The sequence below is a fragment of the Chenopodium album genome, chromosome 6 (assembly GCF_948465745.1).
Source record: "Chenopodium album chromosome 6, dcCheAlbu1.1, whole genome shotgun sequence".
Classification (NCBI taxonomy): Eukaryota; Viridiplantae; Streptophyta; class Magnoliopsida; order Caryophyllales; family Amaranthaceae; genus Chenopodium; species Chenopodium album.
Window position 1 is genome coordinate 49,312,792 of NC_137839.1, and position 21,985 is coordinate 49,334,776.

Below are 21,985 nucleotides of genomic sequence, written 5' to 3' on the forward strand. Positions count from 1 at the left end.
AGGCAGGTCTACATATTTTTTCTTGCCCTTATGCTTAGAACGTATGAATCCTAGACCTTCAGTTCTTTTGGTTTGAGCATTCTCAATCCACTTAGGAATTCCAAACTGACTAATGCTTCTTTCTTTTCGAAGCTCCAGTTCCTTCTCCAATTTTGCCTTTTCAATTCTTAACTCGTCAAGATTATATTTTAATTTTTCAAAATCCTCATTGAATTTAGGCAAAGATTCAGAGGAGGAACTTGGAGATACTTCTGCATTAGCAAGTTTGTATTGAGTTAGTTCTACATTAACCATGATATTTTCAAACTTGAGTTTCTCATTCATTTCTTTTAAGAGAAGATTCTTGTCAAAAAGTTCAAAAAATCTACTCTGAACATCAGTTCGTTGATTTTCAATCCACGTACTGTGTTCCTTGCAGACTTTGAGAGCTCTTTGACATTCACCTAGACGAATACTAGTATGAGTCCAGTCATCTTCCAATTCAAATACTAAATCAATGAGAGCATCTTTAGTATAAGTCTTAAGCACATTAGGATCAAGGAATACCTCTTTAGCAAGCTCATCATTGTAAGCCTTTTCATCACGTTTGGCCATCAAACATAAATGAGCTATTTCTTCTTCAGGTTGTTCCTCTTCATCCTCACTTTCAGAATCTCCCCATGCAGCAATCATAGCCTTCCTAATGTCTGTTTTGTTGAAAGGAGTTTTGTTGTAGTTGCTCTTACTTTGTTCCTTTGCCTTCCCTTTGCCTTTCTCTGTATCCCAAAGTGGACACTCACGAATAAAGTGTTCTAGAGATCCACATTTGTGACAACCAGAGTCAGCTTTTGAAGTAGAGGGTTTCTTGGTGAAGTTCCTTGACTTGTTGTTTCGGTTGAACATTCTTTTGAACCTTCTCACCAGTATAGCAGCCTCTTCTTCATCGACTTCAGCGTCTTCTTGATCTCTAGCTTTGAGAGCTAAGCCTTTTCCTCGGTTTCCTTCACTGTTGCTTGTTCCTAGGTGCAACTCATGAGTCATGAGGGAACCAGTAAGTTGCTCAATATTGAACTTTGTGAAGTCCTTTGTTTCTTGTAAGGCCGTTACCTTGGCTCTCCATCTCTCATCTTGAGGGAGGCTTCTTAGAACTTTTCTGACCTGCTCATCAATAGGGATTTGCTTTCCAAGAGAAACAAGCTCATTAATAATGTTAGTAAATCTAGTTAACATTTCCTGAATTGATTCTTTTGGTTGCATTTCAAACCGTTCATATTTTGACATAAGCAGGTCAATTTTAGAGCGTTTCACTTCGTTAGTTCCTTCATGAGTAACTTGAATTAAATCCCAAATTTCTTTAGCATTTTTACAACCCATAACACGATTGTGTTCATGGGTCCAAGACCACAATGAAGTAATTTAACAGCAAGTGCATTAATTTCCATTTTCTCAAAATCTTCCTTATCAAATTAAGACATGGGTTTAGGTACTACCTCATTTTCACTAGTAGTTTTGGTAATTTCAAAATCACCAACTTCGATCACTCTCCAAACCTGGTAGTTGTCGGCTTTGATAAAAATCTCCATCCTGTTCTTCCAATAGGTGTAGAATTTCCCATTGAACATAGGAGGACGCTGCGTAGAGTAACCTTCTTCCAGTTTCTCGTGATTGTTCATCTTGATTCCAGGAACTTGACTCGTCAGGGTTTCCTGATTTCTCCGAGGAACCGGCTCTAATACCAATTGTTGACTCGAATGAACAATACAAGAGGGGGGGTGAATTGTATTGTAGAGGAACTAGGGTAATTTTTTGCGAAATTCTTAAAGGAACTTAAACAAAAACTTTAAAGTGCAAGAGAGATTTTACGTGGAAAACTTCTTGGCCCTAATCAAGAAGAAAAACCACGACCACAAGGGATTTTAAACTCAACTCTTAATAATAATAGGGCAAACAACCTATTACAAATTAAGACTCTAAACTCAAGTTCCTCAATGAACTTAAGTTCCCCCTTAACTGATCCCTCAATCAGTTAAGCTCTCGAATCTCTCTCTTTCTCCTTGCTTCACTCAAAGCAATTACACACTCTAGAGTTTACCCAAACTCTACCCCAATACAACTCAAGACAAAACCCCTAAGATGCTAAGTACAAGGATACTCAAGGACTTAAGTGGATTTTTTACTCTTTTCGAAAAACTAAGAATTGTAATGCTCAAGTGTGCTTTTCAAAACAGAAAACTGATCCTATTTATATAAGAGGAAACCAGTTGAAACCTTACGTTTACCTTAACTCCCACTACACCACAACTTCCATGAAATAAGGAAGTGCAGTTCGTGGATGCTTGGGCAGCAAGCTGAAGCGCACAAAAGGAAGTGGTTCCTTTATTTTCTCAACTTCCTTGACTAAGTAAAAAGCCGTTTTTCAAAAAATAGTTTTACCAAGTCAGATTTTCCAAAAGATTAGGATAAAATAAAAACAGAAAATCTTTTAAATAAATAAGATATTTTTCACTTAAAAAATAGTTTTCAGAAATAAGATTAAATCTTGTTTAAAACAAGGAAAATAAAATCTTTAAAACTCGAAATTAAATCCACTTAAATTCTATCAATTTGCCATGTACTTAACATATATACAAGAAGCCTAAAATAAATAATAAAGATACAATAGACTCCTTGGAACACAATGAAGCTTCGACTCTAGAGCTTCAGTTCCTCACTAAAGGAACTTGGCTACTGATTGTCTTCTATGCTTGTCCACAGCTCATCCTTTAGACTTGTTCCATGCTCCATTCTAACTCTAGAACTTCGTTGCATATAAAACCTGTCAAGTACATCAAAGCTAATAGACAAAAGTTAAAGCCCTTATGGTTTGCTTAGATTCCTTGAGTCATCATCAAAACTTAAGATCAACAAAGATGATAAAGCAACCATTCTCCAAGTTAGGAGAAAGGGCCACTGACTTATTAGGCCTAATACATATCGATGTATGTGGGCCAATGAGTACACCCGCAAGGAATGGTTATCGATATTTTATAACCTTCACGGACGACTATAATAGATATGGATATGTCTACCTAATGTCGCACAAATCTGAATCGTTTGATAAATTCAAAGAACTTCATAGTGAAGTTGAAAATCAACTTAGCAAGAAAATCAAAGCGCTTCGATCGGATTGAGGTGGCGAATATTTGAGCCAAGAATTCGATGACCATCTAAAAGAACATGGGATACTTTCAGAATTGACACTTCCGAGAACTCCTCAATGGAACGGAGTATCCGAAAGGAGAAATCGAACCTTGCTAAACATGGTACGATCGACTATGGGTCTTAGTGAACTTCCAATCTCTTTCTAGGGACATGCACTTTTAACTGCGGCACTTACACTGAATTGTGCTCCATCAAAAGCTGAAGAAAAGACTCCACATGAATTATGGAAGAAGAGACCTCCAAGGTTGACTTTTCTTAAGATTTGGGGATGCGAAGCATATGTCAAGAGACTCATGTCTGACAAACTTCATCCAAAATCTGACAAGTGTTTCTTTGTGGGCTATCCAAAAGAAACCAAGGGGTATTACTTCTACAATAAATCCGAGAACAAAGTGTTTGTTGCTTGTGATGGTGTCTTTTTGGAGAAGGAGCATCTTTCCAAAATGACAAGTGGGAGGAAAATCAAACTCGATGAAGTTCGAGAGGACGAGCAACAAGGACAAATTGACAATCAAAGTGCTCACGAAGCATCTGTTGACATTAGTCAAAGTCAAAATATGCAAAGTCAAACCGATAATGCAAATTCTCAGTCCATTACCCTACGTAGGTCAACTCAGCCAAGATCTCAACCTGACAGATTTCTCGGTGTTGTATTTACAGTAGATCATGACATCCTAGTAGTGGATGGAGATGAGCCGGGAACCTACAAGCAAGCTATGACGAACCCCGACTCTACAAAATGGCAAGAGTCCATGAAATCCGAAATGGACTCCATGTTTAAAAATCAAGTATGGACTTGGTTGATTTATCCAAAGGTTACACACCTATCGGATGTAAATGGATTTTCAACTTGAAAACCGACAAAGATGGAAATGTATTCATTTACAAAGCTAGACTGGTAGCAAAAGGTTACAGGCAAATTCACGGAATTGATTATGATGAAACCTTTTCTCCAGTTGCAATGCTTAAGTCCGTTCGGATTCTTCTAGCGATTGTTGCATATTACAATTACGAAATATGGCAGATGGACGTCAAAACCTCCTTCCTCAATGGAATTTTGGAAGAAACTGTGTAAATGACATAGCCTAAAGGTTTTGTCGACCAAGACAATGCTAGAAAGGTATGCAAGCTTAAGAAGTCCATTTCTGGATAAAAACAAGCAAGCAGAAGTTGGAATTTGTGATTCGATGAAGCCATTAGTAAGTTTGGTTTTATCAAAAATCCAGATGAGTCTTGTGTTTACAAGAAGGTCTGTGGGAGTGACATCGCCTTCCTAGTCTTATATGTCGATGACATTTTGCTCATTGGAAACAACATTCCGTTATTAGAGTTTGTAAAGGCTTGGCTCGAAAAATGTTTGTAGTCACCTACTTTTGGCCTCTTGTCCCGAAAGGAAATGTGATGATGTTACAAAAATCTGTTTTTCATGTTAGATCAAAGTTGAAGTGTTTATGGACTAAGAAAAGTATTATGAAGTAAGTTAAAACCCATATTTGAGACCAATTTATCTTAGATCCTTGTCCAATTAAAAATTAGGCCTAAAACTTGTTCATACATGTTTAAACTTGATTAATAACGGACCCAAAATGCGTCAAATGTAATGATTGGATCCAATGGAACCTACATTGTTGAAAACCGAGCCAAATTGATGAGCCAAACATCAAACTCCCATGCAAGGACTATACAGATGGATATCCCTTTCAAAGATTTTTCTAACGATATATTATAAGCCCAATTCCAAGCCAAAACGAAGAAGTTATGATCAAAACACTAAACCGGGCCCTAAAACCAACACCCTTGCACTCCAGCAGCTATAACTTTTGATCCATAACATATTTTAACCTGATTCTAACGAAATTGGAAAGTAGACATTCATAGCTTTCAAATGATATCTCACACGCCTTAATCCGGCTCCGCAATTAAAAGTTATGGAAGTTTTAAAAACGCACTTTCGTATAAGGCAAACCGCAAACAGGCGCAACTCAATCAGTTGCGCACGCGACTCATTGAGATGCGCACGGCAACCAACGCGGCTTAGAGAGTTGCGCGTGCCACCTGAAGGCGCGGCTCTGAAACCCTAAACTTAGATCCCTACGCCTATAAATAGAGGTCTTTGTTCAGCATTACGAGGACCGAAAATTCAAAATTAAAATCCTAGTATTCTCAAAACCCTAATCTCTCAACTTCTCTTACTATCAAACTACTTTTCCTTGTTTCTTCCCAACTATTCTTCAACCCTAATCCATCCATTGAAGCTCTTGAAGGTACGAAGAAGAAAGAAAGTCCATAAACACATTAAACAAAGATTTAACATAAAGGAAGAACGATTAGTCTCCTGAGCTCTTAGATAAATCACTTTTCTTTTATTGTTTAAATAACTTTAATTGATTAATTAGTGTTGTTTGATCACCTTAAGAAAAATTTTAATTAATTAATTCACATAGTATTCTTTTGTTAATCAAGAATAGAATTTGATAATTAATTGTTGTTTTTATCACTTAAGACATGGCGAATATTGTTTATATTATTCTTTTCACGAATATTGATTAAACAAAGAAAAACAAATTTTGCAATGTTATTCCTACGTGATTAATGCTTGTAAATAAAATCAACTAACTTAGTCTTTAGGTATCACGTTGCATATATTTTTTGGTAATGAAATTGTGAAAAAGGAAGAGCTAGTAGAGGCCGTACTAGGGCTAAGATAGCGATTCACCTCTAAAGGGAACGTTATCTTAGTACCCTCGCTCTCGAACTCATTTTTGGTTTATGTAGAACAATTTGGGCATAGGTAAACTTACGATTTGTGCTGATTATCCCTTGAACTCTACTTGGGGGAAAGGCATGAACGAGGTTTATGAGTTTTCATAAAACTCATTGGCGACTCCTACTTGTTTCTTACAAAAAAGCATGATGAGAGTATCATTTCTAATTAAAGGTCTCCCAAACAGTCAGGAATTCAAATCCTAATACACTCTAACAAGTGTAAAGTCCTAGGCTTTTAAATGGCTATGGGCATCTAAGGAAGGACCCCCTTACAATGGGGTCACCCTCCTTACAGTGGCGACTCCACTGGGGACTTAGAGGTTACAAGATTAATTCGTAGTTATGGTTCAAGGTTTCCAACACTAGGTTTCCTATGGATTGTAAAGAGAACTAACTTGGATAATCTCTAGTTAGAGAGCGAGACTCGAACGCATAATATATTCCTTTTTCACAAAATTAAAAATCAAACAAGCAAAATTGCATCATACATAATCATAGCACAGTTTAACCATTGGAGATTGACTCATTGACTAGGGGTTGCCAACACTAGGCTTCTATCCCAAAATCAATAACAATCATCCCACCCATATCGCCAACAAAATATTAGGAGGGCTATGTCGTGGGTCAACACGTTGGGTGATTGATTCGTGCATCATCCCTTAAGATATGGTACCTTTGGACACCCAAGCCTTGACCTTAGAATGACATTGTATGCTTTGACGGTTCCTTTTATGTGCTTATGTGACTACATGAATATGTGCTTCAATCTAACTAATTCCAACTTGTTACTTAGAGATATAATAAAAAAAAATAAAAAATAAAATAAAAAAATTTATCGTTCTTTTTGCGTTTTCGCAACCAAAAAAAAAAAAAAGTTGTCGAACTTACCAGGTGACACGCGCAACTGTCAAAGTTGTGCACGCCCTCCTAGCGCAAGTTCAGAAGTTGCGCGCGGCACCTCCACGCAACATTGTGTCTTGCGCGCGCCCACTGTTCAACATTTACTTTGACTCGTTACGAGCAATATCATATGGACTAAACGATACCACCGCTTCAAAGTTAATCATTAAGTACGTGCTAAAAATATCTCTTTGGCTAACAATGTTGTCTAACTTTTACTATGATCGTCTTTTTTCGAAAACCATGTTTTTTATCGTTCTTTTTGCGTTTTCGCAAAAAAAAATGAAAAAAAAAAAAAAAAAAAAAAAACCGCATGTGGTAGATGCTACTCTTGAAGATGCATTTTCCACCTTAGCGCAAGACGGAAAATTGTGCGCGATACTATTTTTGATTATGATGATTCGTTTACGTACTTTATAGTCGAGCTAATGACATTACTTCTTATGAGGTTCGTCATTAGAAGTTCGCATCTCTTAATAGGACGTCATCAATATGTTTATTCTTAAATGTGCTCATTTTCGTGTTCATCATTTTTTTAGTTGTAATTGGTCAACCTTGATTTAAGAGTATAATTTATTTACCTCTTATATGGTTTAAAAAGAAAATCTCGAGAACTTTACTTGGGATGATTGCCTCACACAAAAAAAAAAAAAAGAGAGAGAGAGAGAGAGAAATAGAACGAAAAAAAATGTCGTTCTTAAAAAAAAAAAGAGAGAGAGAGAGAGAGAGAGTATTATACAAAAAAAAAAACATATTATTCTAAAAAAAAAGAGAAGATAATGAATGATAAAACCGAGAAAATGATTTAATTATTTCTTGATTTTACATTCGGAGGCCATCATTCTTTTTAAACAAATAGTAATATATAATCCTTTAAAGATAAGCAATATGAGAATCATAATTAAAAAAACGATATTGATCTCTATTGTAATCTAAATGATCAACAAATACTATAATATATTTGATCATTTTAAGGAGTGTGTTCGGGTCGATTAATATTTCTAAAAATTTGATGCACGCTTTCAATCCAACTTTCTTCTCTTTCTCTTCTACCTTTTTCGAAAACAATTCATTTAAAGTAAAATCCTTAGATGATTACCTTGTTGAAGTCAACACAAATCATGACATTCCATTAATGATTGTTCGTGAATTTTTTTTTTTTTTTTTTTGACATTATTCATCAACAAACTTGCTTAAAGTGAATTCGTATTACAAAAAAAAAAAAAAGTAAAACAATCATTTTGACTTTAGTTCATTGTTTGAATGCTTGGCAGAAAAGGTTTAAGTGAACGCGCTCAATGTCTCGTGATACACATTACTAGATCATCTTCCACATTCGCATACTAGTCCAATCATGGGTGACAAAACAGCATTGGAGAAACTTAGAGAGGAACTCCAAAACCTAAAGGCCCTATGAGAAGAAGAAGCCCAAATGAAGGCTCATAAAAAAGCAAAAAAGGCTAAAATAAAAGCAGAAAAAGAAAAAGAAAACATTCTGCAAGAAAAAGCAAGAGCCGAAAGAGTAGAGGCCTTGGAGAAACTTGTCCTTCGAGCTAACTCATGGAATAAGTACTTCAATTATGAGCTTAGCTTGCACCACAACCTAGTGGCAAGACTATCCCAGAAAAGTTCTTGACTACGGATTTGCCAAATGCCAACCTTCAAGGTTATAGACAATCCTAGGACTCACTTAATGAGCTTTATTGGAATTATGGCATTGAAAGGGGTTGAGCCAAGCCTATATGCATGTACTTTTCCTCTTTCATTGGACCCAACTGCTAGATCATGGTTTTATAACCTCGATGCAAAACAAACTTCCACTTGGAGTGACATTGTAAAAGCGTTTTTAACCCAATATGGAGATAACATCGAGCTCACAACTACCTTGCGCGATCTCGAATTGCTTAAGCAAGGGGAAGAAGAAGGCTTCATCGACTTCTTTTCTAGGTGGCGATCAAAGGTTGCTCTTATTCCACAAAGACCTCCGGATCATGAACTTGTCCCAAAGTTCATAGACAATATGTCTCCACCATACAAGTGCCATTTACAATACCTTGGTTTAGACACATTTCATAAAGTCTATATTGTGGGAATATTAATCGAAAGGGACTTGATAAATGAAACCATGATCATATAGATGGATTTGATTTTTAGAGAGGATTTCACCTACGTCGGAAACGGACAATGCTCAAAGACAATCTCAAGAAGTTGTCAACAATTCAAGATGTAGCACTGTAGGTCTTGTTTTGTTTCTTTCCTTTGTTTTTTTATGATAGGCTAAGAGATTCATGCTGTCAAATCTACTTATTTTGTACTCTCATTAATTAATGAATAAAAAATATATTTTCAAGTACGTCTATCTTGTTCTCTTTTTAATCTCTTTATTGTTATTGACTTGAATTAAATAAAACGTATAAATACAAACAGGCAATATCAAAAGGCATACATACTAAACACTTTAAGAATATTGATGAGCTTGGCTCACAAGATGTATTGAATGAAAAGAGGCCCATCTTAGGCCCACAAAGAAAGGATATGATGATTTCACCAACACAGGAGGCAACTTGAAACTCCACAAATATAATCCCATGTTCTTAACCTAAGAGAAAATCCATGTTTTTGGCAGCCATTTTGAGCCTCGTCAATTGAGCCTTAGTTATTCAACCTACATTATTCCATACATTGGGATGGGAATGGTGCAAAGATACAAATAGGAAATTGGGGGAACGAAACATAAGAGGGGGGACACAAAGTTAGTCTAAACCCAAAAGGAAAGATCAAATGCAAAAGAAAAAAGAAAAATCGTTCAAAACCCAAAACAAAACTTGTCAGAAAAAGAAAGGAGAGATGACAAGGAAAAGGCACCTAATGCAGGAGTTGTCACACAAAACAGAAAGGTTCTAATTTGATAAGCACCAAAAAGTAAAGGATTTTGGGAGTATACTTGAGCATGTCCATCCTTCATAACACTAAGCCTAGCCACGTTACAACCTTGGAAAGGCCCTTCTTGAGGTAGACCATAACCATATACCAAAATCATCATTCCATGAAAATATGGCCAATCTTAGGCCTTTGCACATATGGACCTACTATTGAGTAGTCATTCCCATATATAAAATGCATAAAGTGTTGAGTTATGATTTCAAGATCATACAAAAAAAAAATCAAGTGATTTGGATGATTTGATAGCCATTAGCTTGATTACATCATGTTAGTAAAGCAATCGAATCAAACTAAATTCGAAGTTTTCCATATCTTTTGCCAAAGAAAAATGAGATGATTATCACTTTAAAAAAAACAATCATCTTATTTTCTTTTAATAATAGGACTATTTATTACCAAGGTGATTCAAGTTCTACATACATTTCCTAGAAAGAAAAAGAGTTAACACAATAAATTGATTTGATATATCGACAGCCTTGACGTCAACTTTAGATGTCTTTTACAACTCTTGAGAATTGGTCTTCTCACTTATCATGAGCAACTAATATATCCGCCTGCGTGGGATATCTCCATCTTCTCTAAGCGAGGAACATTGATTGAACATGATTGTTACATGAAAAAAAATGACCGTTATCACTATCACACGTATACCTCACTGCCAAGTCATCACGATGATTCAAATATTAAGTCAATAATCCTTGCTTTTCGAAAACATGTCTAATTTTCTTTCTTTATTCTTCTATGGGAAATTTGGATTGCCCTTCCTTTTTATACAAATCCGTCTTTTTTTTCATTTCTTTTTTAGGGGGTTAGTCGGGATGATCCCTCCCATTTGGAAACTAAAATACTCGGAAATAGTATAATTTTTCCGCTCTTTGCCTCAAATTGGGGGCTTAAAAAAGCCAAGACATCCCCACTTCTCTCTATTCACATATTTGAACACGCTATTTATGCTGCGACATCAATGTCATGCAAAGCTTATTACGAACCATCTTAATAACTTTAAATGACAAAGGGAAAGATACCACTTCCTATTATTTGACCAAGATAATTAATTATGTTACTTGATCAAACAATTTATGATAAACATATGCAATATTCTGCAAATTGAAAATACAAATCTTGGGGCCTTAAATAAACATGAGAAACATCCCCTAACATATTTATACATGAATTCCAAAAGCCACCTAATTCTACACTTGGGGGCTTCAAATTAAAAATATAAGTATCACCTTAACTTTCATTTTAAAATGAGACCATATTTTGGAAAGTGATTCGAATGATTTTATAAATTATTCTAACACTTCACCAAACCTAGGTTTGATAAACATTCGTTTTCAAACTACGGTGCTTATTTAATTGAAAGAAATTCACTTCAATTAGCAAAATATGACAACGATGACAAAAAGTAAAACTAAACAAAATCAGATATACGAAAGTTTGCTCACATTTTCATATCTTTGTTGAAATAAGTTGCAAATTACAACTTACCTTCATCAATCTTGGACAAAAAAGCCACACTCAATTACGAGCTAGACTTTTCTTTCCAATTTGGGTTCAATTTTGAAAATAATATTATGTATTTTGCCAACTATAAAAAGTTGCTTTTCAAAACAAACTTTTATTTAAATTATTGGACCCTTTCCAAATTTTGAATTCTAGTTCGAAATAACCTGTCTCCAATAAAAAATAGTATTCAAAATTTCCTTTCTGAATTTTCGTTTCATTTCCTCAAATAAATAAATTTTCAGTTTCTCAATAACCTTTTGGATAATACGTGTATGTACATTTATATTTTCAAAAGGAATGAACTAAGATTCGACTTCTTGGATCGAACTTGTTCTCATTGGCTTAGGGATGGTAAACAAACCACTTGCAAGACCAAAATCAATGATTGATAAGAACAAAGAAAATATTTGATGTTCTAAATCAGCTTTGAGAATAAAATCACCACAATTATCTTTAAAAACATTTAGACATTAGGTATGATATACTAAACCTTAAACACAATTGTTTTGGTTTATAAACAAGCAAAGAACTAACTTGCTTTCCTGAACATGACTTTAACTAAAATGTGAAAGCCATGTCATTGTCCTAAATATCTCAAAACAAAAATAGGACATATACATAGGTCCATCTCACTATCATGATTATATGAATGGCCTAAACAATAGCAAGTCATTAGAACTACCCCAAACTGGGGGCTTCAAGAGAAAGAGCAAGAATGCGCATAACTCGACACATGGGGGCTCCGATATCCACAAAGAAACAAAATGAGATATTCATGCCATTCGAGCTACTTTCAAGAATCGCCTAAATAGTTGTAGATCTCGAGCCTTATAATTTTCAAATGCATCACAATGATTTAATAATCATTTTGTTCCTTTGAAAACAAAGTTTGCAACTGAACTTGGCCATGAAACAAGTTACATATTCAAGCCATTTTCAAGTTCAACTTCAAGAACTAATCTTAGTGCATAATTGTTGTTTCAATACTTCAATTTACTCTAGAGATTAGAGAGTATGACTAGTATAGAGCAACAAAATCATGATACTTGCTCATACGAAAGTTTAGTACTCAATCATTCATCATGAATATTGTATGAAGGCACATTATTAACATAAGACAAACAATTTCATGAGTTAGAATGTAAACAAAAGACTCCTAAATTCGAAATTAAGGAGTCTTCGTTCTAAATTATTCTCCATTGTTGCACACATTGGAATTTCGCAAGGAGGATAACATCTACTTTCTCAAGCTTTAAAACAGTGACAAAATTGGAACTCAAAAGAAAGAATTCAAAAGTAGCAAGAATAGACGAAAAAATTGAACAACATTTCATTTTTCCCCTTACTTATTATTATGAATGACCAATATCGCTAGACTTAGCAAATTTCTTTGTTAAAACTATGAATGGTCAAAAAACGATTTAAACACACTAGTTTAATCGTTTCCAAGATCCTAATTGTTATCATAATAAGACGAAAAACGGGATTTCTAGACCCATTTCAAGCAACATGAAAGAATCTAATTATTTAAAAAACAAACAAGTCATCGAAGTCACCCAACATTGGGGGCTACAATATTCGAAAACATAAAATGTGGGCTCAAAAGCCCGAAGTATAGCCAAACTATTCCAGTTCAATGATCTCTTCAAGAATTTCCTAAAACTAACTAGTTTTGTGCAAATCTTGAAATCACAGTTTTATAAGTGAATAATAATAACCATCGGTTATTTTTATCATTGATAAAGCCAATTTTGCAACTTACGCGTGAAAAAAAAAAAGAAAAAAAAAATATGAGTCGCAAGAACAAATTCATGCTTTTATAAAAGTTCAAATTTCATTCATAATTTTAATGCATAATTGTTGTTCTAAACACATCAATTGACATTAAAATTAACAAGTATAGTCTATGTGAGAAAAAAAGAGAAATAAAGTTTAAGCACAAAGTCAAAATTAGAATGAACAAAAAAAAAACACATATATGCTTGACATGCTCATACATGATCAATACTTTATCACTTCATATGAAATTTGTTGCAATATATTGCTTAAACATGTCACAACAACAAACAAACAAATTCATGACAACAAATCGAATCGAAAACCCCAACTTTTGTTAGGATTCTTCATTCGATTTCTCCATTTTATTGACCAAGATCAAAGTCTGGTAGAATAAAAGGAGCAAGATTTACTTTCCTTAGCTTTAAAACGACAACCAAAATGGAAAGAGATCAAATTTAGAGAAGGAGGAGAAGAACATAGTGACCTGCAGAGCGCACTTCTCCAAATCTTTTTACTAATTCAAATGTTGCGCGCAACTCATCAAGTTGCGCGTGGCATCCCAGCGCAACTTAGATTCTTGCGCGCGCCTGGCCAGCGCGACTTACTATGTTGCGCGCGGACAGTGGTCACTTGAAAGACCAGTACTCATATTTAGATCCGTTTTGAATTTTTCCCAACATTTTTGTACGTTGTTAGACGTAATAACGCGCAAATTATCGAAATCTTTTAAAATTGCTTTGCATCCAGTAGTTTCTTTTCTTATTTGATAGTTTTTTGCATCATTTTGCATGCACACCGTGCTTTGTGCCTTCCCTATGCATACGTTTTGAACGTTTTTCGTAAGAGTATCTTAAGACGTTTTGTGGTGGTGCTTTACGTAAAAGCACCCATAGACAAGTTTGTCATTTTACTGTACTGACGTTATAAATTTCCGGTTTTTCTTCTTTTTTCACGTCCGAAGAAAAAAGGAAGGCGTTGTCATGCAGCGTAAAAATGCAAAAGGTGTATCGTACGACGCAAAATTGTACGACGTAGGTGTTGCTTAAAATTTCACTTCAGCCCAAGCGTTGCGAGATCTACCTCTCGGAAGTAAAAGATAGAGGATTACTTTAGGCGTTAGCTCACGAGTCGACAGGCACACGAATCATCAGGAACAGACACTTCTTGATTGGAAGCAAATACGGTAGTTAGTGAGCTTACTTGCTTACCGGACAGTTCGGGTGTCCGTCCACCCCCTGTATAAAGAAGCGAGAGATGATGTCGCACCTATGTAGTCACGTGCCCCCATTCTTGAGACACGTGTACTCATCTTGTGGACAAAACTTCTGAGAGAGTTGTTGACTTTCTTCCCTCTCACTGGATTTGGATATATGCCTCCAGTCCCGAGACATGTAGTTCTATCTTGTGGACATCCAGCTCGAATACAGGACAATTTCGACTCGAATACCGAAAACACCTTTTTCATCTTTTTACTTTGTGAAATTCAGGCTAAAGTTTCAATGACATATCGAGGGACTTTAGACCAACGTACGATGATACGATTGAGAGGAAATCATCCCCTTTTATTCTATTTTAAAACCGATATCTTCTCATGACTTGATATCACCTAGAACACCTTTACTTGTAAAAGCGTTCTACAATTGAAAAGGATCAATCTAGATTCTTTAGCGCGTCAAGACTAGGAAAAAACTTTTCCTAGCCTTAATATCTACTTGTTTTGAACACTTAGCGAACCAAGTATTGTTTCCACATCCTTAACATTTCTGAAAGATTCTCTATTCTTTGAGAACTTCGCGGAATGAATCTCGGATTTATTTGCTTAACTACTTTGATCATCGTCTATTCTAGAATCGATCAAAGTGGGGGCTAACTGTAGACACCTACTTTTGGCCTCTTGTCCCGAAAGGAAGTGCGATGATGTTACAAAAATCCGTTCTTCATGTTAGATCAAAGTTGAAGTGTTTATGGACTACGAAAAGTATTATGAAGTAAGATAAAACCCATATTTGAGACCAAGTTATCTTAAAGCCTTGTCCGATTACTAATTAGGCCTAAAACGTTTTCATACATGTTTAAACTTGATTAATAACGGACCCAAATGCGTCTAATGCAATGATTGGATCCAATGGAACCTACATTGTTGAAAACCGAGCCAAACAGATAAACCAAACATCAAATTCCCATGCAATGCCTATACATATGGATAGACCTTTCAAAGATCTTTCTAACGGTAGATTATAAGCCCAATTCCGAGCCAAAACAAAGAAGTTATGATCAAAACACTAAACCGGGCCCTAAAACCAACACCCTTGCACTCTAGCGGCCATAACTTTTGATCCATAACATCTTTTAACCTAATTCTAACAGAATTGGAAATTATACATTCAGAGCTTTCCAATGATATCTCACACGCCTTAATCCAACTCCGCAATTAAAAGTTATGGAAGTTTTAAAAACGCGCTTTTGTATAAGGCAAACCGCAAACAGGCGCAACTCAATCAGTTGCGCGCGCCATTGAGGTGCGCACGGCACCCAGCGCGACTTTGAGAGTTGCGTGTGCCACCTGAAGGCGCGACTCTAAAATCCTAAACCTAGATCCCTAAGCCTATAAATAGGGGTCTTAGTTCAGCATTACGAGGACCGAAAATTCATAATTAAAACCCTAGTATTCTCAAAACCCTAATCTCTCAACTTCTCTTACTATCATACTACTTTTCCCTCTTTATTCCCAACTACTCTTCAACCCTAATCCATCCATTAAAGCTCTTGAAGGTACAAAGAAGAAAGAAAATCCATAAACACATTAAACGGAGATTTAACATAAAGGAAGAACGGTTAGTTTCCTGAGCACTTAGATAAATCACTTTTCTTTTATTGTTTAAATAACTTTAATTGATTAATTAGTGTTGTTTGATCACCTTAAGCAAACTTTTAATTAATTAATTCACATAGTATTATGTTGTTAATCAAGAATAGAATTTGATAATTAATTGCTGTTTTTAATCACTTAAGACAAGGCGAATATTGTTTATTTTGTTCTTTTCACGAATATTGATTAAACAAAGAATAACGACTTTGGCAATGTAATTCCTACGTGATTAATGCTTGTAAATAAAATCAACTAACTTAGTATTTAGGTATCACGTTGCATATATTGTTTAGTAATGAAATTGTGAAAATAGAAGAGCTAGTAGAGGCCGTACTAGGGCTAGATAGCGATTCCCCTCTAAAGGGAACGTTATCTTAGTACCCTCGCTCCCAAACTCATTTCTGGTTTATGTAGACCAATTTGGGCATGGGTAAACTTACAATTCGTGCTAATTATCCCTTGAACTCTACTTGAGGGAAAGGCATGAACGAGGTTTATGAGTTTTCCTAAAACTCATTGGCGACTCCTACTTGTTTCTTACAAAAAAGCGTGATAAGAGTATCATTTCTAATTCAAGGTCTCCCAAACAGGCTGGAATTCCAATCCTAATACACCCTAACAAGTGTAAAGTCCTAGGCTTTTAAATGGCCATGGGCATCTAAGGAAGGACCCCCTTATGATGGGATCACCTTCCTTAATGTTTTTCAATAAAAGACTTGGGAGAGGCTCAGTACATATTATGGATCAACATCTATAGGGATAGATCAAAGAGGATGATAGGATTGAGTCAAATTACTTATATTGATAAGGTACTAACTTTATTAAACATGGAAGGAGCCAAGAGAGGCCACCTACCCATGTTACATGGCATAACCCTAAGCAAGAATCAGTGTCCAAAGACACCTGATGAGCGGGAAAGGATGAATGAGATTCCATATGCTTCGCTTATTGGATCGATCATGTATGCCATGATATGTACTAGACCAGATGTATCATATGCCTTGAACGCTACGAGCCGATACCAATCAGACCCATGAGAGGCGCATTGGATTGCGGCCAAGAATATTCTAAAGTACCTGAAAAGGAACAACGATAAATTCTTGGTCTATGGTGGTAGAGATGAATTGGTTGTTGAGGGTTACATCGACGCAAGCTTCCAGACAGATAGAGACGACTTCAAGTCATAGTTTGGGTACATATTCTGTATCAATGGAGGAGCGTTTAGTTGGAAGAGTGCTAAGCAAAGCACAAATGCAGATTCTACATCTGAAGCCGAATACTTGGCAGCATCTGAGGCAGCTAAGGAGGCAGTTTGGATTTGCAAGTTCATTGGGGAACTTGATGTTGTACCCTCCATCAAGGGTCCAATAGATCTCTATTGTGACAACAATGGGGCTATTGCTCAGGCTAGAGAGCCACGAGAACATCAGAAGGTCAAACATGTCAAGAGACGATTTCACATGATTAGAGAATGGAAATCAGAAGGTGAAATCAGAATTTGCAAGGTTGGAACGGATGACAATGTAGCCGATATACTCACTAAACCTTTGTCTCAAGTGAAGCACTACAAACACGTTGAGGCAATGGGAATCAAGCACATTGGAAACTGGCTTTGATTTCCTTATTTTAGTGTTTTAATTAAATTTTGGACAATGTTGATGTAAAACACTATGATGAACCATTCAGTTTTGGAGTAATTAAACTTTCATGCAATTTAAATCACTCCGTTTCTATTTAATTGTGGTTTAGAATTAAATAATGAGTCCATTCGATTTTAAAGAATATTTAAAATAGGGCATCAAGACAATGTCTTGGATAAAGAAACACCTATTAAGTGAACATTGAATATTTTAATCGAAAATTATCCCTAATCAAGGTCATTTATATGGTGGAATATTAATGACCAATAGAGATTAGTATGTAGTAGGATTTATGGCATCATTTCTTGTGCTATGAGGACATAAATCATTTGCACAGGTATTGGTTTAGAACCATACTGGATCGACCTATGAGAATACTTTAAGAGATTCAAAATCGTCATAAGTATATTTCTCATTATTGCTACCGGAACTATTTTCCTTAACCATGAGTATTGTGAGGTCTCTTGTTTGAGTACTAGTCCGTTTTTGATGTCGGTCAAACGTCTGCTGTAATTGGGGATTATAACGACGGCTATCAGGCGGCTAGGTCCTCTTAGTAAGAGAAGCTACAGTTAGGGGTGTACAAAAACTGGCCCGGACCTGAAAACCGACCTGAACCGGACCTGTTGGGACCGGACCTGATCCGGACCTGTAGATTCAGGTCCGGTCCCGGTCCTTGAAATTCAAGGATTCCGGGTTTCAGGTCCGGTCTGGGTAAAACCCGGAAATTTCAGGTCCGGACCTGAAACCGGTAAAACTACTTTTTTTTATTTAATAAGTCTAAATAGGTCCATAAACAGGTCCATAATAGGTCTAAACAGGTCCAATTAGGTCTAAATAGGTCCAAACAGGTCTAAACAGGTCCAAACAGGTCTAAACAGGTCAGCACTTTCATATTATTTAAAAAAAATCAAAAAAAAAAAAATAATCAGGTCTATTCAGGTCCAAACCCGGACCGGACCTGATTTTTCAGGTCTGGACCGGAACCGGACCTGTTGATTTAGGTCCGGTCTCCGGTCCTTAAAAATCAAGGATTCAGGTCCCGGTCCATTCAGGTCCCGGTCAGGTCCGGTCCGGTTTTTGACCGGTGTACAGCCCTAGCTACAGTACAAGACTGGGAATGTCCCCCTACTAAAAATAGGGAACATGTCTTGTTGTTTACAAGGCCTCTCGATGAGCGAGACTGTGAAAATGCATGGCCGTGCTTAGATGAATTTTAGAAATCATCTGCTTATTGATAGTCAAACTCAGATTTCGAGAAACACTTCTGGACGTAACAGGGATGACGAATAATCTTACCTTGTAGTTCATGAAGAGACATGAAGAGACATAGGAAAGGGGCTATACACTGAATGCTCACTTGTCCGGAAGGACAAGTGGGAGATTGAACGAAATGGTATCCTTCGAACAAGTGTATTATTCTGATAGTGGGTTTAGAAATCTAATATATTCAGTAAGGTCAAGTGATCGGAATGCCTAGGTGGAGGCCGCTTCCGATCAGTAATATTAATGTATAATTAATATTACAGCTTAATCTTGACTGAACCCTTCGGGTCACACCCAACCAATTAACGAACCGACTCGACGAATTAATTCGGAAGAAATTAATGAGTCGCCCGAGTATTAAATATTTAGACGTTGGAAATTCGAGCTTAGAGCGTCGAAACCGAGCATCGGAAGTCGAGTCAAAAATAGTAAATGACGAGACGCGCAAATAATAATAATTTGACAATATTTCCCAAAATACCCCTAGCATTGGAATGCCCCAAGCATCCGAGTGCTAGGGGCATAATGCGCAAGCATGGTGGCTAGCATGCGCACCAAGCCGAGCCAAGGGTGGCTGGTGCTGTAACACCCCCGATTTACTAGCTAATAATAAACAATAAATAAAGGAAAAATAGACAACCTTTAAATAAAATTGCGGAAGCATACTCCTAAATCGGAGGTATTACTGCCACACTAAAAAACTTGTCAAGTGATAAGGCTTACAAAATCCCAATAATTACAACCCAATAAACTAAGTGAGCTATTTATACAACTTTATAAACTCGTTATAACAAACTAATCGAAACACTTGAGCTCTTTTAGCTACGACCACTTGATCAACCTGTTTAGACAAACTTGACTGCTCACCATTAAGGAAAAATTCCAAAATAGATCGTCGCAGGGCCACAATAAGAAAAAGACATGGTCACAAACACAAGTAGCACAAAAAAATAACACACACGTCAGCAAGAAGTTGAGTAATCATCACATATTAGGATACAAAGAATAATATAATAATTAAAATTACTAGATCAATTAAACAATTTAGTTTGAAACTACATTACACATTGTACTCTGAAATTAACCTTTATCAACTCAACCTCGAATAATTATACAAACCTTTACTCAATTAACTCATTTGTCCCATAAATGTGTCATGCTCTTTGTTTTATACCTAGCCTTGGACATGGGTAATTCAAATAAAACCAACAAGTATAAAAACTTGAATACTCCCAATAACCAGAAAAACACCTTGAACCAGACCACATACGGGCCAATTCCCACTGTAGGGGACCATAGAAAAACAAATAATAAAGGTTGTACCTCATTCTTAACTCATGATTATTATCTCATTACCAACATGCCAAGGACTAAGGTCTATAACGCAGAGCCTCAAACCAATAACAAAATAATATCTCAACCTTTTTGATCTCATACATCGATCAAATAATCATAAACTTGATAATAAATAGTATCTCAATAATGGCACGAGTTCCCAAATAACATGACAATTCGATTCATAATATCTCAACTCTTAAAAAAAACACTAATAACCCAAATATAATCAAATCTCCACCCAAAAATAATACTCTGCATTAACAACCCTAAAACCTTGATAAAACAATACTCCCTATAACAACAACATTAAAACCCTAGCAATAATTGTACAATCAATATATACAACAAAAATAAATAATACGATACTCAAATCTATTAAAATCATATAATACCATGATAATTAATCATATATACAAAGAGTACAAATAATAAATCATATCACACATAGCAATACGAAAATACAAACATCTCAAAAATATAGTGTGATTACCTTCCGAAGGAAATTACTCCAACCTTTCCAGTAAAATGACACGCAAATTGTATAGTGAGTGATGATGAGCAAAATAATTAAGTCAGATCAATTAGTTGCACACAACTCAAAACTCACGAGCAACATTATTAATTGTTGTTGACTTGGCTTGAATTGCAAAATTCATTTTGGAAGAAATAATTGGTGAAGGATTACTAATCCCTTATTTTGGTTTATACGCAAAAGAAAATCTAAGAGAGAAGCTAATATGATATTATACGGCTGCAGTTTATGTATCAAAAACTTAAAAGGGTTAGAATAGTTTATATACGCTTAAAATAAAGAGTCATATTTAAATTAAAATAGGGTTTTAAACCTTTCCGAACTCTAAAATAAAAGTATGAGATTAGGAAAGTTATTTAATAAATAAAAAATAACTATTTTTTTTTTAAAAATATAATATGTAAAATCATAAAATATTCGGGTATTACAGGTGCGTGCTAGCGCACCATTGCTAGCAGTCGCGGCATCCAAGGGCAGCAAGCTACTAGCAGCCCGCACTTGGAATGCGCGGCATGCTAGCAGCAGCCCGCACTTGGAGTGCGTGGCTTGCTAGCCGCAAGCAGCAGCCGACATCTCCAAGTGCGGGGTTGGGCCGTGGCTGGGCATGGCGGAGGCTAGCTAGGGTCGTGGATATGGGAAGCATGTGAGGGGTGAGGGACATGTGGCACAAGGAGAGAAAGGAGTGGGGAGCAAGTTTGGTCCCCCCCCTCTCCAAGTGGTCCTCACTTCCCTTTGCATGTATTAACGACAGTTGTAAATTTATTATTAGTTTGCTTATTTATTTTATTTTAGCTTTAAAATAAATTGTGGAATTTCATAGTCCCACATTGATGGGATAGAAATTCCCACTCTCACCATTCCCCATAAATACCCAACTTGGGTTTTTGGGAATGATGCTTGAGTAGGAGTTCAATAGTGCATTGCATTTGCAAAAACTCTTAAACTCATATAATACCCGCGTTTTGGTTTGACCTCGCTAACCTCGAGGTAACGGACCTAAAAGTCGGTAGTCGTTTTTGCGGGTGGATCTCTGTCGGAGGCTCTCGTGTTTTCGGGGCTAAGCTTTCAAGTAATCTTATAAGAGCCCAATCAGTCGGACGAAACACGCGACAAAGGTATATTTCCTATTTTGCCCTTTTGTGTTTATTTTATGCATTAGTGATATTATTTATTGCGAGCGTGATCCTTGGCTCGAGTTTTTTCCGCGGTGAGTAGGACTCACCAAACCCCAACAACGGGCACAAAACTAGATTTTGTAGGATA